The sequence below is a fragment of the Lytechinus variegatus genome, chromosome 16 (assembly GCF_018143015.1).
Source record: "Lytechinus variegatus isolate NC3 chromosome 16, Lvar_3.0, whole genome shotgun sequence".
NCBI lineage: Eukaryota > Metazoa > Echinodermata > Echinoidea > Temnopleuroida > Toxopneustidae > Lytechinus > Lytechinus variegatus.
In genome coordinates, this window is record NC_054755.1 from 29,374,963 (window position 1) to 29,388,994 (window position 14,032).

The 14,032-nt window shown below is 36.6% G+C and overlaps 1 long non-coding RNA gene across 2 annotated transcripts; it reads right to left on the reverse strand.

Annotated features, from left to right (window-relative positions):
• Positions 1-378: 378 nt before the first annotated feature.
• LOC121430406 lies at positions 379-12,657 on the reverse strand. 2 transcript variants are annotated; one of them, XR_005972029.1, is made up of 3 exons: positions 12,437-12,657; positions 2,193-2,406; positions 379-1,022 (listed from the first exon to the last, which is right to left on the reverse strand). It is a non-coding gene; the product is annotated as an uncharacterized LOC121430406 (long non-coding RNA). The 2 variants fall into 2 exon arrangements; XR_005972030.1 differs by lacking the exon at positions 12,437-12,657 and adding an exon at positions 10,187-10,826.
• Between the last annotated feature and the right edge of the window lie 1,375 nt (positions 12,658-14,032).

Sequence of the window (14,032 nt, forward strand, 5' to 3'; positions counted from 1 at the left end):
ATTCCTCAAATCTCTTGGCCCCTGCATTTTCCTTCTGTCATTTTGCTCTCTCGCATATATCCCCCCCACAAAATTCTGCTCTGTCGCATTCGCTCCCTCGCACATATCCCAAAATTGTTTTGCCCCACCCTGCATTTTTTTCTGCTGACAGCCATGTCCTGCCCAACCTCTCTCCAATACCTTGAAATGATGGGGGGGGGGTAACTTTAGATATGAGAGTGACCGAACAATTGTAAATCAGTGAAATATTTGACTTTTCTTTTGATTAGTTAATATTTTCTGTGAGAGTGATTATTGCAAAGGATTATACCCCTTTCTGTACACAAAACATACCAGTATTTTGAGAAATAACAACAGAAAAAAGACCACATTCTTCCTGACTGTTCAAATCCTTAAAAAAATAAAATATGGTAATTTTTACTTTCTCAGGCATTCATCACAGGCTCCCCAATTCCTGTCTCTATTTCTCTATCACCCCCATTCTTAATTCATCTTTTTGTCTCTATCCAACAGCTCATTTATAACTGTGGCCTTGTTCTATCCTACATGTATTCTATTCTTCTGTCAGCTTGCCGTCATTCCTACTTTTCACAAACTTTTTTCTCTTCTGACATTCAAATCAGAATGAATATACTGTAAGACATCTTCAAATTCAATGAATTCATTTTTGTTACATGCCCAGTGATAAACGTTTTCATTGAGCTATTTTAAATAATCAGAATCCACACAGCGTAAATTTTTTGTTGTAAAGTTGTGCAAATCAATGTTTGTCCAAACTTAAAAGCAAGTAATGTATAAGGTAGGACTTCTGTGTGGTTTTCAGCCTCTTCTCCAAGTTTTAATACAGTCCATTATTGTTGTTGACTTCCACTTTACCCCTCTTGGACTTTCTGGTATTCAGTAGGAGTGGTCTTCGAGAAATTAAGGTGCTGAAGACTTTGGCACTGGTGTCTTTGCAGTATCTGGGAGGTTGTTTGCTGAATCGAAAAGTCTTTTGGGAAATACCTTGGTTTGGGTGAATTCTGTAGGAGACGAATTAATAAAAAAATAAGAAAAAAGAATATTGAACAAAAACAGATACAAGAATGAAAAGATAACTATTCAAAGATAATTTTTCAATCAAATATTCGATTATCCATGAAGAACAATATTCGTTTAGAAATCAAACCTTTTGCAGTGACTTGCAACAAGATAATTTTTTTAAAAATATACATGATGATAATTGATATATAAACCCTATCTAGCCCCGGGGGGGGGGGGGGGGCTTAATAAGCTCCCCTCCCCATCCACATTTTTCATGATAAGTCCACAATGAGAAATGAGGTACCATGATTACTTTTTGGTCAATTCTGCAGAGCTTTTGAGACACCCGGATATTCAGTTACGCAACATTTTATGAGTTTATGTCGGACCAAAAATTGCTCAAAAATATTATTTTGTATACACATTTAATCCAATGGAAATTCTATTTTCAGTCATAATTGACAAATTTATCATTATTCTTGCACTTATTGGTTGAAAATAATCAAATCTTTGCTTTTTATAATCAGAATAGTGCCATGAACAGATCCCATTAAAAAAACTATAAAATACATAAGGCCCCAAAACAAAGAAATACATATGGAATTATAGAAACAATAAAATACATAAGATTAGAAATGTCATTTACCATTTATTTTTGAGCAACTTTGTTAGAAATCATAGAATTTCGGGAATTCTTTAGAGATTAACCTTTAAAACAAAGAATTCTCTATTACGCATAAATTAGCATTACTAATTTATTAACAATAAATAATTTATTAACAATAAATTTTAATGAATTCTGTAACCTTTAGTTCCATGCTTGCAGATTACATTGATGTTGATGTGTGCATTGGTTTTCGTTTTGATCAGAGGCAAGATCTGAAGAGGGGGACCAAAAAAGCCCACCTCCCCCTCCCTGGGCTATGCAATCTCAAAGTAGCCCAGGATTATGAGTTAAACCAAATTTTAAAAAATATATTTATTTAGTAGTTTACTGTAAATACACAGTATAGGCCCCGGTCCATGGTTATCCTCCTGATTAGGATAATTTTCATCTCTATTTTGCTACTGAAAATTGAATAATTAAAGCAATGTTCTATCAAAACAAAGGTAGATAAAACAGAATATATATTTCTTTAGAACGCATGTATGATATAGATCCACTGTACCTTCTGAAGACGAGGCGGGAAATCAAATATGGTTGGGACAGCATCCTGTTTAAGACGTATCGTCTGCCCAGGTCAAAGCAAGCATCTTCAAAATGATCAGAACAGAGTACAGAGCTCTTGGAGGAATTCAATGAAGCTCGCTTCATATTGACCATCCTTACTGTGTTACAGTTCCGGTCTTGGTACCGGTTCAGTCCAATGGCTGAATGGGAATCTGCAGCAAATGTAAACACATGTCATAGAATCAATTACACATAATTAAGAAAGTTTGACGTGTCCAAAGGAAACAGATGCCCCCGCAGAATTGTAGTACAAAATGTTTTTTATTGTTTTATGATGCAATTTTCTGTAAATCAATTAAACTATACACTAAATAAAATAAGATTTCAGTTCTTGATGTTTTAATAAGAGATTACCACAATTTTGTTTATGAATTTTGAACAGAAAAGTTGATATTTCCCCCCAAATTACTAAATCATGGAAATTGAATGCCTACAAAAAAAAACACTTTATAAGTAATATGACATTTCATTCCTAATACATGATTATATACGTGTTGTCCCTAGGTGTCCTGAGTCTTGTCAATCGAGGGGGGGGGGGCGAGGAGAATTTGCACAATGGAAAAATTGATATACATTGGGTTTCAAAGCTTAATTTCATTTCGGGTAAATCAATATGCTTTATTTCATTTGAATCAATTATACCAATTTTAGGGCATAAAATACAAATTCAATTCAAACCTATAAATATAGCCCTTGAACTACTTATTTTTTTAATTCAGGAATTCTGATCAAATGTATATTAAAAACAATCAGTAGGCCTATATAATGTTTTTAACCCTTATGAGACTGGGGGCTGATTTACCCCCTTGTCATATTTTGCAATAAATCCACTGCACAATTTTTTTTACCGCATCACTCACAGACTTACAGCATCACTCACTTTTTCGAGTCTCGCGCAACTTTTGAGACCAAAATTGCGACCCCCTGGTATGTGCTTTCGAAATTACACAACATTTTGGAAGTGCATGCAGACCAAAAGTTGCTGGAAAAATGTGAATTTGCGTACAAATCTATGGAAATAGTGTTTTTAGCCATAATTCATAAATGTGCCATTATATTTCCTTTTACTGATTAAAATCAATTAATTTCAACTTTTTTACGGTCAAATATGGTCCCCGACTATTTCCATTGAAACAACAATAAACACATAAGAAAATAAGTGTGATGTTGAAATATATTGAGTCTGTGAACCAAAAGTGATCATTTCAGGGGCATTATTTAGTTAATTAGAGCAAACTTTTGATTTTACGCGTAAATTAGCAATGAGATTTAGGCAAAATTTGATTATAGTTTTTTAGAATATACCATGGGTAATGCGTTTGCCAATCATCGCTGTGATCCCATGATTGACTGCCCAGATCATAAAGCCCCCCCCCCCCAGTCTTCTTAGGAAATGAAATAGCCCAGTCTATGTAGGTTACTGGTAATGTTTTTTTTTTTACTTTTTCATTTTTCTTATGTACAGATTTTCAAATTTATTACTAATAGAAATTTTCAGCAATTTCTGAAAATAATGATACAGATACAAATTTTGGCAATGACTCACATTGAGTTGTACATGAAATCAAGTTTTTAAGCAATTCGGGATCTGATAATATGCACTTGTGTATATCATAACTGCGTAACCATGCATGCATTCCAAAAATAGTCTTGAATGTTGTGTGGCCCTGCCATGTTTACGAATTTATTGTAGATAAAAGTGAGCTAATCACATAGATTTGTTTGTTAAAATGATATTCTTAATATTGATTGCTGTGCAAGATTGAACAGGGAGAAGAGGAACATGACAAAGCAATCAAGAAAGAGTAAAGGGGGGAAGAGAAAGAGGATTTATTTATAACACACAAGTAAAAAAAATGTGTTTTAAAACACACTGGTTAAAACGTGCCAACCCGGGCCCCAGTTAACGCGATCAGAAATCCATTCAATATGATTGAACTTAATATCATGCAGAAATCAATACGCATATAAATGTAATCAAAAAAATAAATTTTGAACCAACTTGCATAATGAGCTGTGAACTTAGCCTGTATTTTGGTGACATCTACCTACACACCAAATTTTTTTAAATCCATTGAATGTTTTTCAAGTTATTGCGCGGAAACCAAGGGGGGGGGCTGACAGGGGCAACACTTAATGCCCCCTCCGGGCTTCATCTGCAGGGGCATAAAAACTCTAGGCCTACTCATCAGCAGGGGCCCGTTTCTCAACACCTGGACAAGTTAGTCCTATTTATCTACCAAACACAGAATTAGTTCCAAAATTACCCAAAAGGATTAACTAGAATCCATTAATATCATATTGATACTATTGGTGGAAAGTACATACCAGACGTAGCCTTAGTCACAAAATAGCAAATTTTCCAAAAGTTGCAAAAAATAGAGGCAAAATATGCTTAAAAAGTACTTAAACATGCAGACATGGGCATTAAATTTCTGAGGAAATGAAATTAACACTAATTCATATCATGATAAAAAAAATCACATGTAAGTGGACATTGAGATATTTATCCCAAGATATAAAATTTGAATAGTTTACGTAAGTAAACCATAAGGCTTTCTTCCTAACATGATGGTTTCTAGTGTTGCTGTTGGATGTTTGTGGTCTATATCATGGTTGTTCCACTTTATATGTTTGTCATTTTGCCTCCGACGAAGATTCTGCTAGGATCGAAAGCTTAGGCCCCCTTTTGACTCTCTAATTTACTCCATTGGCTCTTTTTTTTTTTAGATAAGCAGTTTTCAGCAGCTTCTTTTTGCCTTTAACATGATGATAATCAAACAGATTTTCAGGATTCCAAACATCATCAAAAAATATATTATCATGGATTGTTAAACTCTTTAGATACCTAAACGCACAATTTTATGAATGCTATGCGTATATTAGAGGAAGAATTTATTAAAATTTTGATAAGGGTCTGAAAACGAGTCCAATTATGGATGACCTGAAGTGGTAGAATCTTTGTCAATTCAATTATTTTACTACCTTAAATTAACACTTGTTATAATTTCTGTGCATTACAATTACTATTGAATGATTTATCCCACTTGTTTGCTATATAATTCATTTTTCTTTAAATTATTACGTAATAAAATTTTCAAATTTCGAGGCTCATTTGAATGTCACAGTCTATCCACATGATATCACTACATAAAGGACAAGTCCACTCCAACAAAAACTTTATTTGAATAAAAAGAGAAAAATTCAACAACCATAACACTGAAAATTTCATCAAAATTGCATGTAAAATAAGAAAGTTATGGCATTCTAAAGTTTCGCTTCATTTCACAAAACAGTTATGCACATCTCGGTCGATATGCAAATGAGAAACTGATGACATCACTCACTATTTCTTTTGTAATCTATTATATGAAATATGAATTATTTTTATTTCTCGTCATTGTCATGTGAAATGAAGTGTCATTCCTCCCTGAACACGTGGAATTACATTATTTTAACATTTTGTGCTTCAGGCAAGGAGGTCCTAATTGTCAAATTTGTAAAAAATGAAATATTGTATAATTCAAACAATAAAAAAACAAAAGAAATAGTGAGTGACATCATCGACTCTCTCATTTGAATGTAACTGGCTCGTTAATATAACTATTTTGTTCAAAATAAGCGAAACTTTGAAATGTCATTAATTTATTATTTTACATCCGATTTTGATGAAATTTTCAGCATTGTGCTTGTCTGGTCTTTCTCCATTGATTCAAATCAACATTTTTTCTGAGGTGGACTTGACCCTTAAGAAAGAAGTTATGACAGGTTTGGAGATGTCATAACTATTTGGTCAAGTTGTCCCCGATCTTGGCAAAGAGGGATTCGTGAAACAGTTCGCTAACAGGTAGCTAACTATTTCCAATTTAGTTAAGAAGTTAGAAGACTTAACGGTGTTGAGAAACGGGCCCCAGTCTACGCAAGCAGAACCAAACAGAATCAGTTTGCCACACTCAAATTCCCAATTTGCACTCGCATCAATTATTTAGTTACGTACCTATCATTTTATGATCTAGTGCATAGAACAAATGACCATTTTTTTTAGGTCGGAATGTCAACAATTTTCAGCTCGTGCTTCGCATTCCCATTATTGAAATATGTACCATCCTCATGGTTAAACAGTCCTTAACAGGATCATGCTAGAACACTTATTAAAAATTATGTTCGTGCTTGGCATTCTCAGTAATTATCTAGAACACACACATCTTGTTCAGGATCACAAACGGTGCCTAGAATGTTAAATTTTCAGGACAAAATACATCCTAAATACATATATAAAAGTTCCAAAAAAAGTAAGAAAAAAAATTGCTTGCCTTTGCACTTTTTATATAAGGCCTACGTGATTATTTCATATTGATGTTATTTTATAAGAAACCAACTCGCATATTTAATGACCCAGTGTAGTGGTCCACCCGGATACCCCCAACCAGTAATTGGGAGGAGATACCTGCGGGTCACAGTTCTGTGTGCGCACCCTTGTAGGCGACCCAGATTGGCTGGCTCCTCCAATACGCCTTGGAATGTCTTTAACAGATATATGGCACTATATAAATGCTGTGCATCATCATCTACCAACACACCCAAATTTTAAAAAATCTGATGACTTTTGATAAGATATCGTGAGGAATCCAACTCGCATATTTAATGAGCTGTGATCTTTGACCAGCATATTCCGAATTCGAACTTAGCCTGTATTGGTATCATCTACCTACACACCCAAATTTGTTCAAATAAGTAGAATATTTCATAACTCATAAAAAAGACATTATCATGCGGAAACTAAATTGCATATTTAATGTGTTTTGACCTGCCGACTCCAAATTCAAACTTGGCCTGTACTATCAGAGGGTCGTGTGTTCGAATCCCGCCATGGACTAGCGTCCTTTGGCAAGGCGTTAATCCACTTTGCCACTCTCCACCAGGTGTTAAATGGGTACCTGGTAGGATGTGAAAGCCTATGTATAATGTAGTATGCCTAGCAATTGAGTCTTGGAACTCTTGTTGGAGTGCTCCCCAGGGAGTGGAGAAGGTGCATACATTGTACGCAGGCATACAAGGTTCTGATGACCGTGGTAATACTGAGTCTGGAAAGCGCTTAGTCTCTTAGAGACGTCGTTCCGATGCATTAAGCGCTATATAAATATGTGGAATATTATTATTATTACTATGGTGTCATCCACTCCTATGGTGTCACCCACTCCAAGCTGTGGGGAAGTTACACATTGATGCAGAGGTTCGAGCCCTGATCACGTCTTTCGGATTGTGACATTAAAGGTCGGTCCCAGACGTAAATAATCAAACCTGATTGATATACGTCTGTCAAAAACTCAAAATACACACACACACTCCTAGTACCAATGATTAATGTTAATGTTTGGACCTCATAGGCGACATTACCCAAAATATGGGTTGCCGGTTGGACAATGCTGTTCTGAATCTGATTTCAAACTCAAGACTTTGGTAAATGTACGCCTTAATACAAATTGGAGTTATGCGATATGACTTTCATTTGGTGGGAAGACATTTAATACTTTATAAAATTAGTTGAAATTAAAATGGATTATATTAATGCTCACTGTTGGTGAGCATTTCTACACGATCCCCCTATTGAGATTTATAGTAAATATTTTGGAATTATATTAGTTATGCGACCCCTCCCTCATGATGATCACAGCATTATTTGTAATGGGGATATATTTCGTTCATATTCTTGTCTCTTCTTTCTCTTTTTAGCCTTTTTTTTGCTTGTTAAAACCTTTTCATTTTTTTTTGGGGGGGGCTTGCCAAATTTTATGTGGGTCAAAATTACATTCATTTTTTTAGTGACAATCTTATTTTTCATTTGTCAAATTTTACGCAAGACAAAATTACCTTCGATCATTATTACAGTTAAAACCTTTTTTTAATTTTAATTTTTTTGGGGGGGGGTTGCCAAATATAACATGGACAAAATGACTTTCCCTTTTCTTATTTATTTTTTTGGGGGAGCTTGCCGAATATCACGCGAACGAAATGACTTTCATTTTTAGTGACCATCACTTTACGTGAGACAAAATGACCGGTTTTTTTTAAGTGAGAACCTTTTTGGGAGTTGTCTAATTGTACTTGAGAAAATTCACCCCACCCCCCCCCCCTACTTTGGAAAATCTTGGATTTACCTCTAGTTTTAATCATGATTAACCCTAAATAGACTGGGCTATTTCGATGCCTAAGAAGACTGGGGAGGGGGGCTGATTCAGCGCCCCCTTATGATCTCGGACGTCGATTGCGCGATCGCGACGAAAATTGGCACACATTACCCATGGCATAATCTACCAAATTATCACATCAAATTATGCAAAAAATCTCATGTTTCATTAATTATGCTAATTTTTGCGTAAAATCATTAGTTTGCTCTAATTAATAAAATAATGCCCCTGAAATGCTAATTTTTGTTTCACCTACTCTAGATAGGCATCTGATCAAATTTATTTTTAAAAATTTCAACATCATGTTTATTTTCTTATGTATTCTATTGTTTTCTAAATTTCTTATGTATTTCATTGTTTTTCGACTTTGTTTTTCATTGTTTTTTCAATGGAAATTGTCAGGGACTTTATTTTGACCATGAAAAAGATAAAATAAATTGATTTTAAGCAGTAAAAGGAAAAATAATAATACATTTATGAATTTTGGCTAAAAACACTATTTGTATTGGATTTGTACACAAATTCACGTTTTTGAGTAATTTTGGGTCTGCATGCACGAACGAAATGTTGCGTAATTTCGAAAGTGTGTACCCAGGGGTCACAATTTTGGTCTCAAAAGTTGTGCGAGACTTGAAAGTAAAAAGTCAGCGAGCAACGCGGTCAAAAAGATTTGCGCGGCGGATTTATCACGAAAAATGTCGAGGGGGGGGGCTGATTCAGTCTTTTTAGGGTTAAGATCATGCGTATACCACGGCAGAGGCGTAAACCGCTGCAGGGGCATGCAGGCTGGCCCTTGATCCCTAGTGGATTTCACCGGAAAAAAAATCCAGATAAGAGAAAAGGAAAGAAAGAAAGAGAGAGGGGGGGGGAGAAAGGGAAGACTGGGAAATAAACGAAAAGGTCCCCCCCAAAAAAAAGGAGGGGAAAAGAGAGAAGAAAAAGCGAAATCATTAAAGGGGTGTATATTATAACTTCATTTATAATTGTTTTTCCTTCTTTTATAATGGGGGGGGTCAAAAAAATAAAAACCTTAACGAAATGTTTTTCTATAATTACATTTAGGTCTACACTCGCGATTTAATAAAAAATAGTAGCCATCTATATACAAATGATGCGTTAGAGTGGGTCAGTAGGAACTCTGTGTACAAGGTAACCACATGCACACAGTTCCACTGACCCACGAAAGAAACCCATGCATCATCTGTTTTATAGAATGGAATTTTTTTTTAATAAACCACAAAAATTAATGATTTACTGGATGCATGATAATTTCATGCGTCCGGTAAATTTAATTTACCGGACACATGATTTTTTTTACCGGACGCATGATTTATTTACTGGACGCATGATTTATTTACCGGATCGATGCATGAAAATTCCAAAATCTAATGCAGAGCGCAGACACTTTGATAACCCTGGACAACATAAATATGGGCTTAACTGGATAATGTTGCCACAAAGATATTGTTATACCCAAAATGCCAGATACAGCTTTGCATTGACTATATCTTGAGCAGTTGAGGCAGCCTCCGACCTCCAATACATGTAGCTGTGTGTGTGTATGCGGGCCGCGCCGGGGGCCAGCGCCTGCCTGGGCCTGCAGTGGATATTTCGCTGTGCACAGCCAGCCCAGGGCAGTATAGATCTAACGTTAGATCGTACATGTATGTCTGGACTTCTCAACTAACGAGTATGTGGGCAGTTTTAATCCCAATGACAATTACGGTACCGTATTTGTACTTACAGATCATTTTGCATCCTTTGATTCATTCTGCTTTGATCGAAATTCAAATTTTGACGTAAACAAGCGACGGTAACAGTACATGCGCGATGACATCACAATGACCTTTTCGGACGATTGCTTGTTTACAGTGGATATCGTTGCGTTTTGATTATCGGGATATCGTTCATGCAGCCCAGTAAAATTTTTGCATTGCTCTCAACCAATCAGATTGCAGGGATTTTCTCATCCATTACAACTATAAAAAGTTTTAAAATTGCTAAAGATCCAGAGATATCAAAACCCACCTGCTGATTTAGCACTGGGGTACACAAGCCAGGGTTATGCCCAGTGCATGCCCCCCGAATGTTCTACGTACAACCAAGATATAAAAAAATGAAGGGAATTAAAGAAACCAAAATTAGGAAAAGTGTAAGGTAAGATATCTGTCTCAAATTTAGATTTGCACGAAAGGTTTTTTCTCGCTTGCTTCATTCGCTTGGAACATATAAAGCAACTTTATTCCCACGTGCCATATGTTTCGGCCTCTTTCTTTCTACTATTTCATTTTTTTTACTCATCATGCTCCTGCCACACAGGGGTTTGCCCTAATGCATGAACAATCATTAAAAAATATCATTTTCATACCATGTGACTGGGAATTTTTTGCTCTACCCCTCCTCGATCCCTGTATCGATTTGACTTGACATGGGCCTATACCTGATGTATTCTGCTTCAATATAAAATCATAACGGATAGAACGCCTTGAATACAGGCCAAACAGCCTAACGACACACACACACACACATTGCCGTGTCACGTGACAATCAGTATTAAACGAGGATGTGTACAACCCTATGGCGACAAGGCTAGTCGCAAAAGTTGAGCAAGTTCTGGACGAATAGGCTTCAATACCCCAAGAAAAGAAGTAGTATCTAGGGACTAATTAAAAATAGTTTTCTTAATGGAGTTCCATGTTAAAATCTAGTAATTTAAGTCCAACTTTTAATTCGCGTGCACTCACTTTTTTAACACAGGAATTAATAGGCACGGTGCCTAGAGTGTCATCTACCAACACACCTAAATTAAAAAAAAAAACAATCAAATATATTTCAATTTATTGCACTGAAACCAAGTGGGGTGGGGGGGGGGAGGCAGGCAAATCAATGGACAGGTGGAACGCTTAATGCCCCCTCCGGACTTTGTCTGCGAGAGCATAATTACAGAGGAGCTGAATTTGAAGAGGGCCTGAATCAAGACTGAAACATCGCAATACGTGTAAGTGGAGTAGGCTAGGGCACTCACACTAGTACGAGGCCCGGGGGGGGGGGGCACTCAGTATATAATGCATAGTGGGTATGTGCCGCGGAGGGGACCCCCATTTTTACACCCAAATTTCCGTTCCAAGCCAAGGCATAGCATTTTTGTCTTATTGAGAAAAAAACAAAGAAAGCTGCTCCAAGGCAAAGCATTTTGTTCTTATCTAGAAAAAAGAAGAAATTCGCTCCAAAGCTTCGCATATTTTTCGTTACGCCATTCCGGTCGCATTGATCTGCTGCAATTTTGGTGAAAAGCGGCCACAGAGCGCTGTCCGACCATCGTCTCTGAGCGAGCGCACCCGGCGGAGGCTGCGCTAGCTGCATCACGGATGCCCGTTCCATAGGGATGCATACGCACGTACTCACACGCTGGCGATCGATCCGTTCCAACTTCCAAGGACCCCCATTTCACAAAATTTTAGTTCCAAACCCCGTTCCGAGGACCCTCCTTTTTACAATACTCCCGCTCCAAGCCCAGGCCAAGGCCCCCGTTTTTGTCTCTCCTGCGGCACACCCCCACCACTTTTTTGTTCAAGTGCCCCGGCCCCGGGGTACGAGGTTAGTGAGGCTGGGTAAACTTGCGCCAAGTTGCGGCCAAGCCCGCCCAACATGCCCAAACTGTTGAATAAATTTGTTATTTCAAATTTAAAAAAAATATATTTGTCATCTGATTTCAATGAAATTTTCAGCATTTTGCTTTGTATGAATTTTACATTATTTGCTAAGTTCTAGGCCAAAATATCTTCAGCCTGTATAATTCCTCACCATTTTAGGTGTGCAGAAAAGACCAATCCCCCCCCCCCCTTTGTCTGACTACAGTACACAAACTTGAATACATGGGACTATAATTTTTACAGTACGGTACACAGCTTCTTGCAAATGAAAGTAGCAGGTATGGCAACCACTACGATTTCCCATTTTGTTTTCAACGTAATTCAAACATAGCTGAACTTACGAATGCAATGTCCGTCCACATTCTACTAATTAGAGAAGTTGTTTGCAGCTCTTGTTGGCATGAATAACCATGATAACGTGAAATCTAAGCTAAACAGGAAAGGTTCACCAACATGCCGACCTGTGAGTGTGACCGTCCCGCGGCCGGATATCGATCGATCGAAGATCGGCTTGAGCAAGGTGCAGCCAATCAGCGACGATCTCATATACCCTGCCAGAAAGAGGAGACAGAATTATTTTACATGGACGGAATTTTTTGTGATGTGACACAAAATCATTTCGTCGACAGAATTTTTTGTGATGTGACACAAAATCATTTCATCGACGGAATAGATATTCGCATCGCAACGAAATGAATTTTGAGGACGCAATTTTATTCCGTCTCGACGAAATTGATTATAAGTGTGACACAAAATAAATTTTGTATACGAAATCACACTGCATCATGACGAAATGAATTTCGTTGGAGTGAAACACAAATTTTCCTACAGAATTTTCCTTTGAACACTTGGGGTGCCATTTCGTTAGATCAAAATTCATTTCGTGTGTACGAAATAAATTTTGTGGACGAAATTACATTTTGTCTCGACGAAAATTTATTTTGTGTGACAAGAATAATTTCGTATACGAAATAAAATTGCATCATGACGAAATCATTTTCATATGAACAAAAAAACTTTTGTGTACGGAATGGCGTGAATTGGACGGAGTATGGCACGCCAAAAAAAGTTTGTGGACGCAATTACATTTCGTCTAGACGAAATTTTTTTCGTTGAGACAAAATTAATTTTGTGTGACACAAAATAAATTTCGTGTACGAAATAAAACAGCGTCATGACGAAAAGATTTTCGTCTGAATAAAAACACATTTTGTGTACGGAATTGCTTGAATTGCACAGAATATACTGGCGGACACTTGGCGCCCCATAGTTACGTGCATTATGGTTTAATGTTTGTGGATTCCTCGTGGCGTTGTTATTCAGCTGGTTCATTGAAGAGGAATATAAAGTGTGCGATCTGAAATTGACTTCATTTTGATGCGTGTGATAGCCTTATTATGGTGTCCTCTAGCGGGTATGTTATACAAAGTTTTACAACGAGACAGTTACCAAGGTAACATAAGAGTCTTCTTTGAAACCTCTCTGCTAGTAAGTCTTTTATAACGTTTTCAATAAAAATGGCCAGAAAATGAGAGAGTGGACATTTTGTTCATAAACTCGATACGAGTATTTCTCTACCAGTTTTACTCGCCTATATCGTCATTCTGATTGATATTATTAAAATATTTGAATGAGGCGGTTTAAACTAACCTAGGGAATTTAGATTATTGGAATTTTCTTTGTCGTATTGCATGTTCTTTTACTGAAGAAAGCTTATCATTGCTTTGTCTTGAAATAAATAGTATCTAGTTTTGTCAAAAAGTTTTCCATGGTATTCGTCATCAAACAATTCCGAAATCAAAGATTCTGAGGATTATCATTGTATTGTCGGAAACACAAAAGGATAACAATGAGAGAAATTTAATCAAATCAAATTTTGATCAAATTATGGAAAAAGAAAAGCGTGTCTTCAATAAGCAATGAAAAATAATGAACCA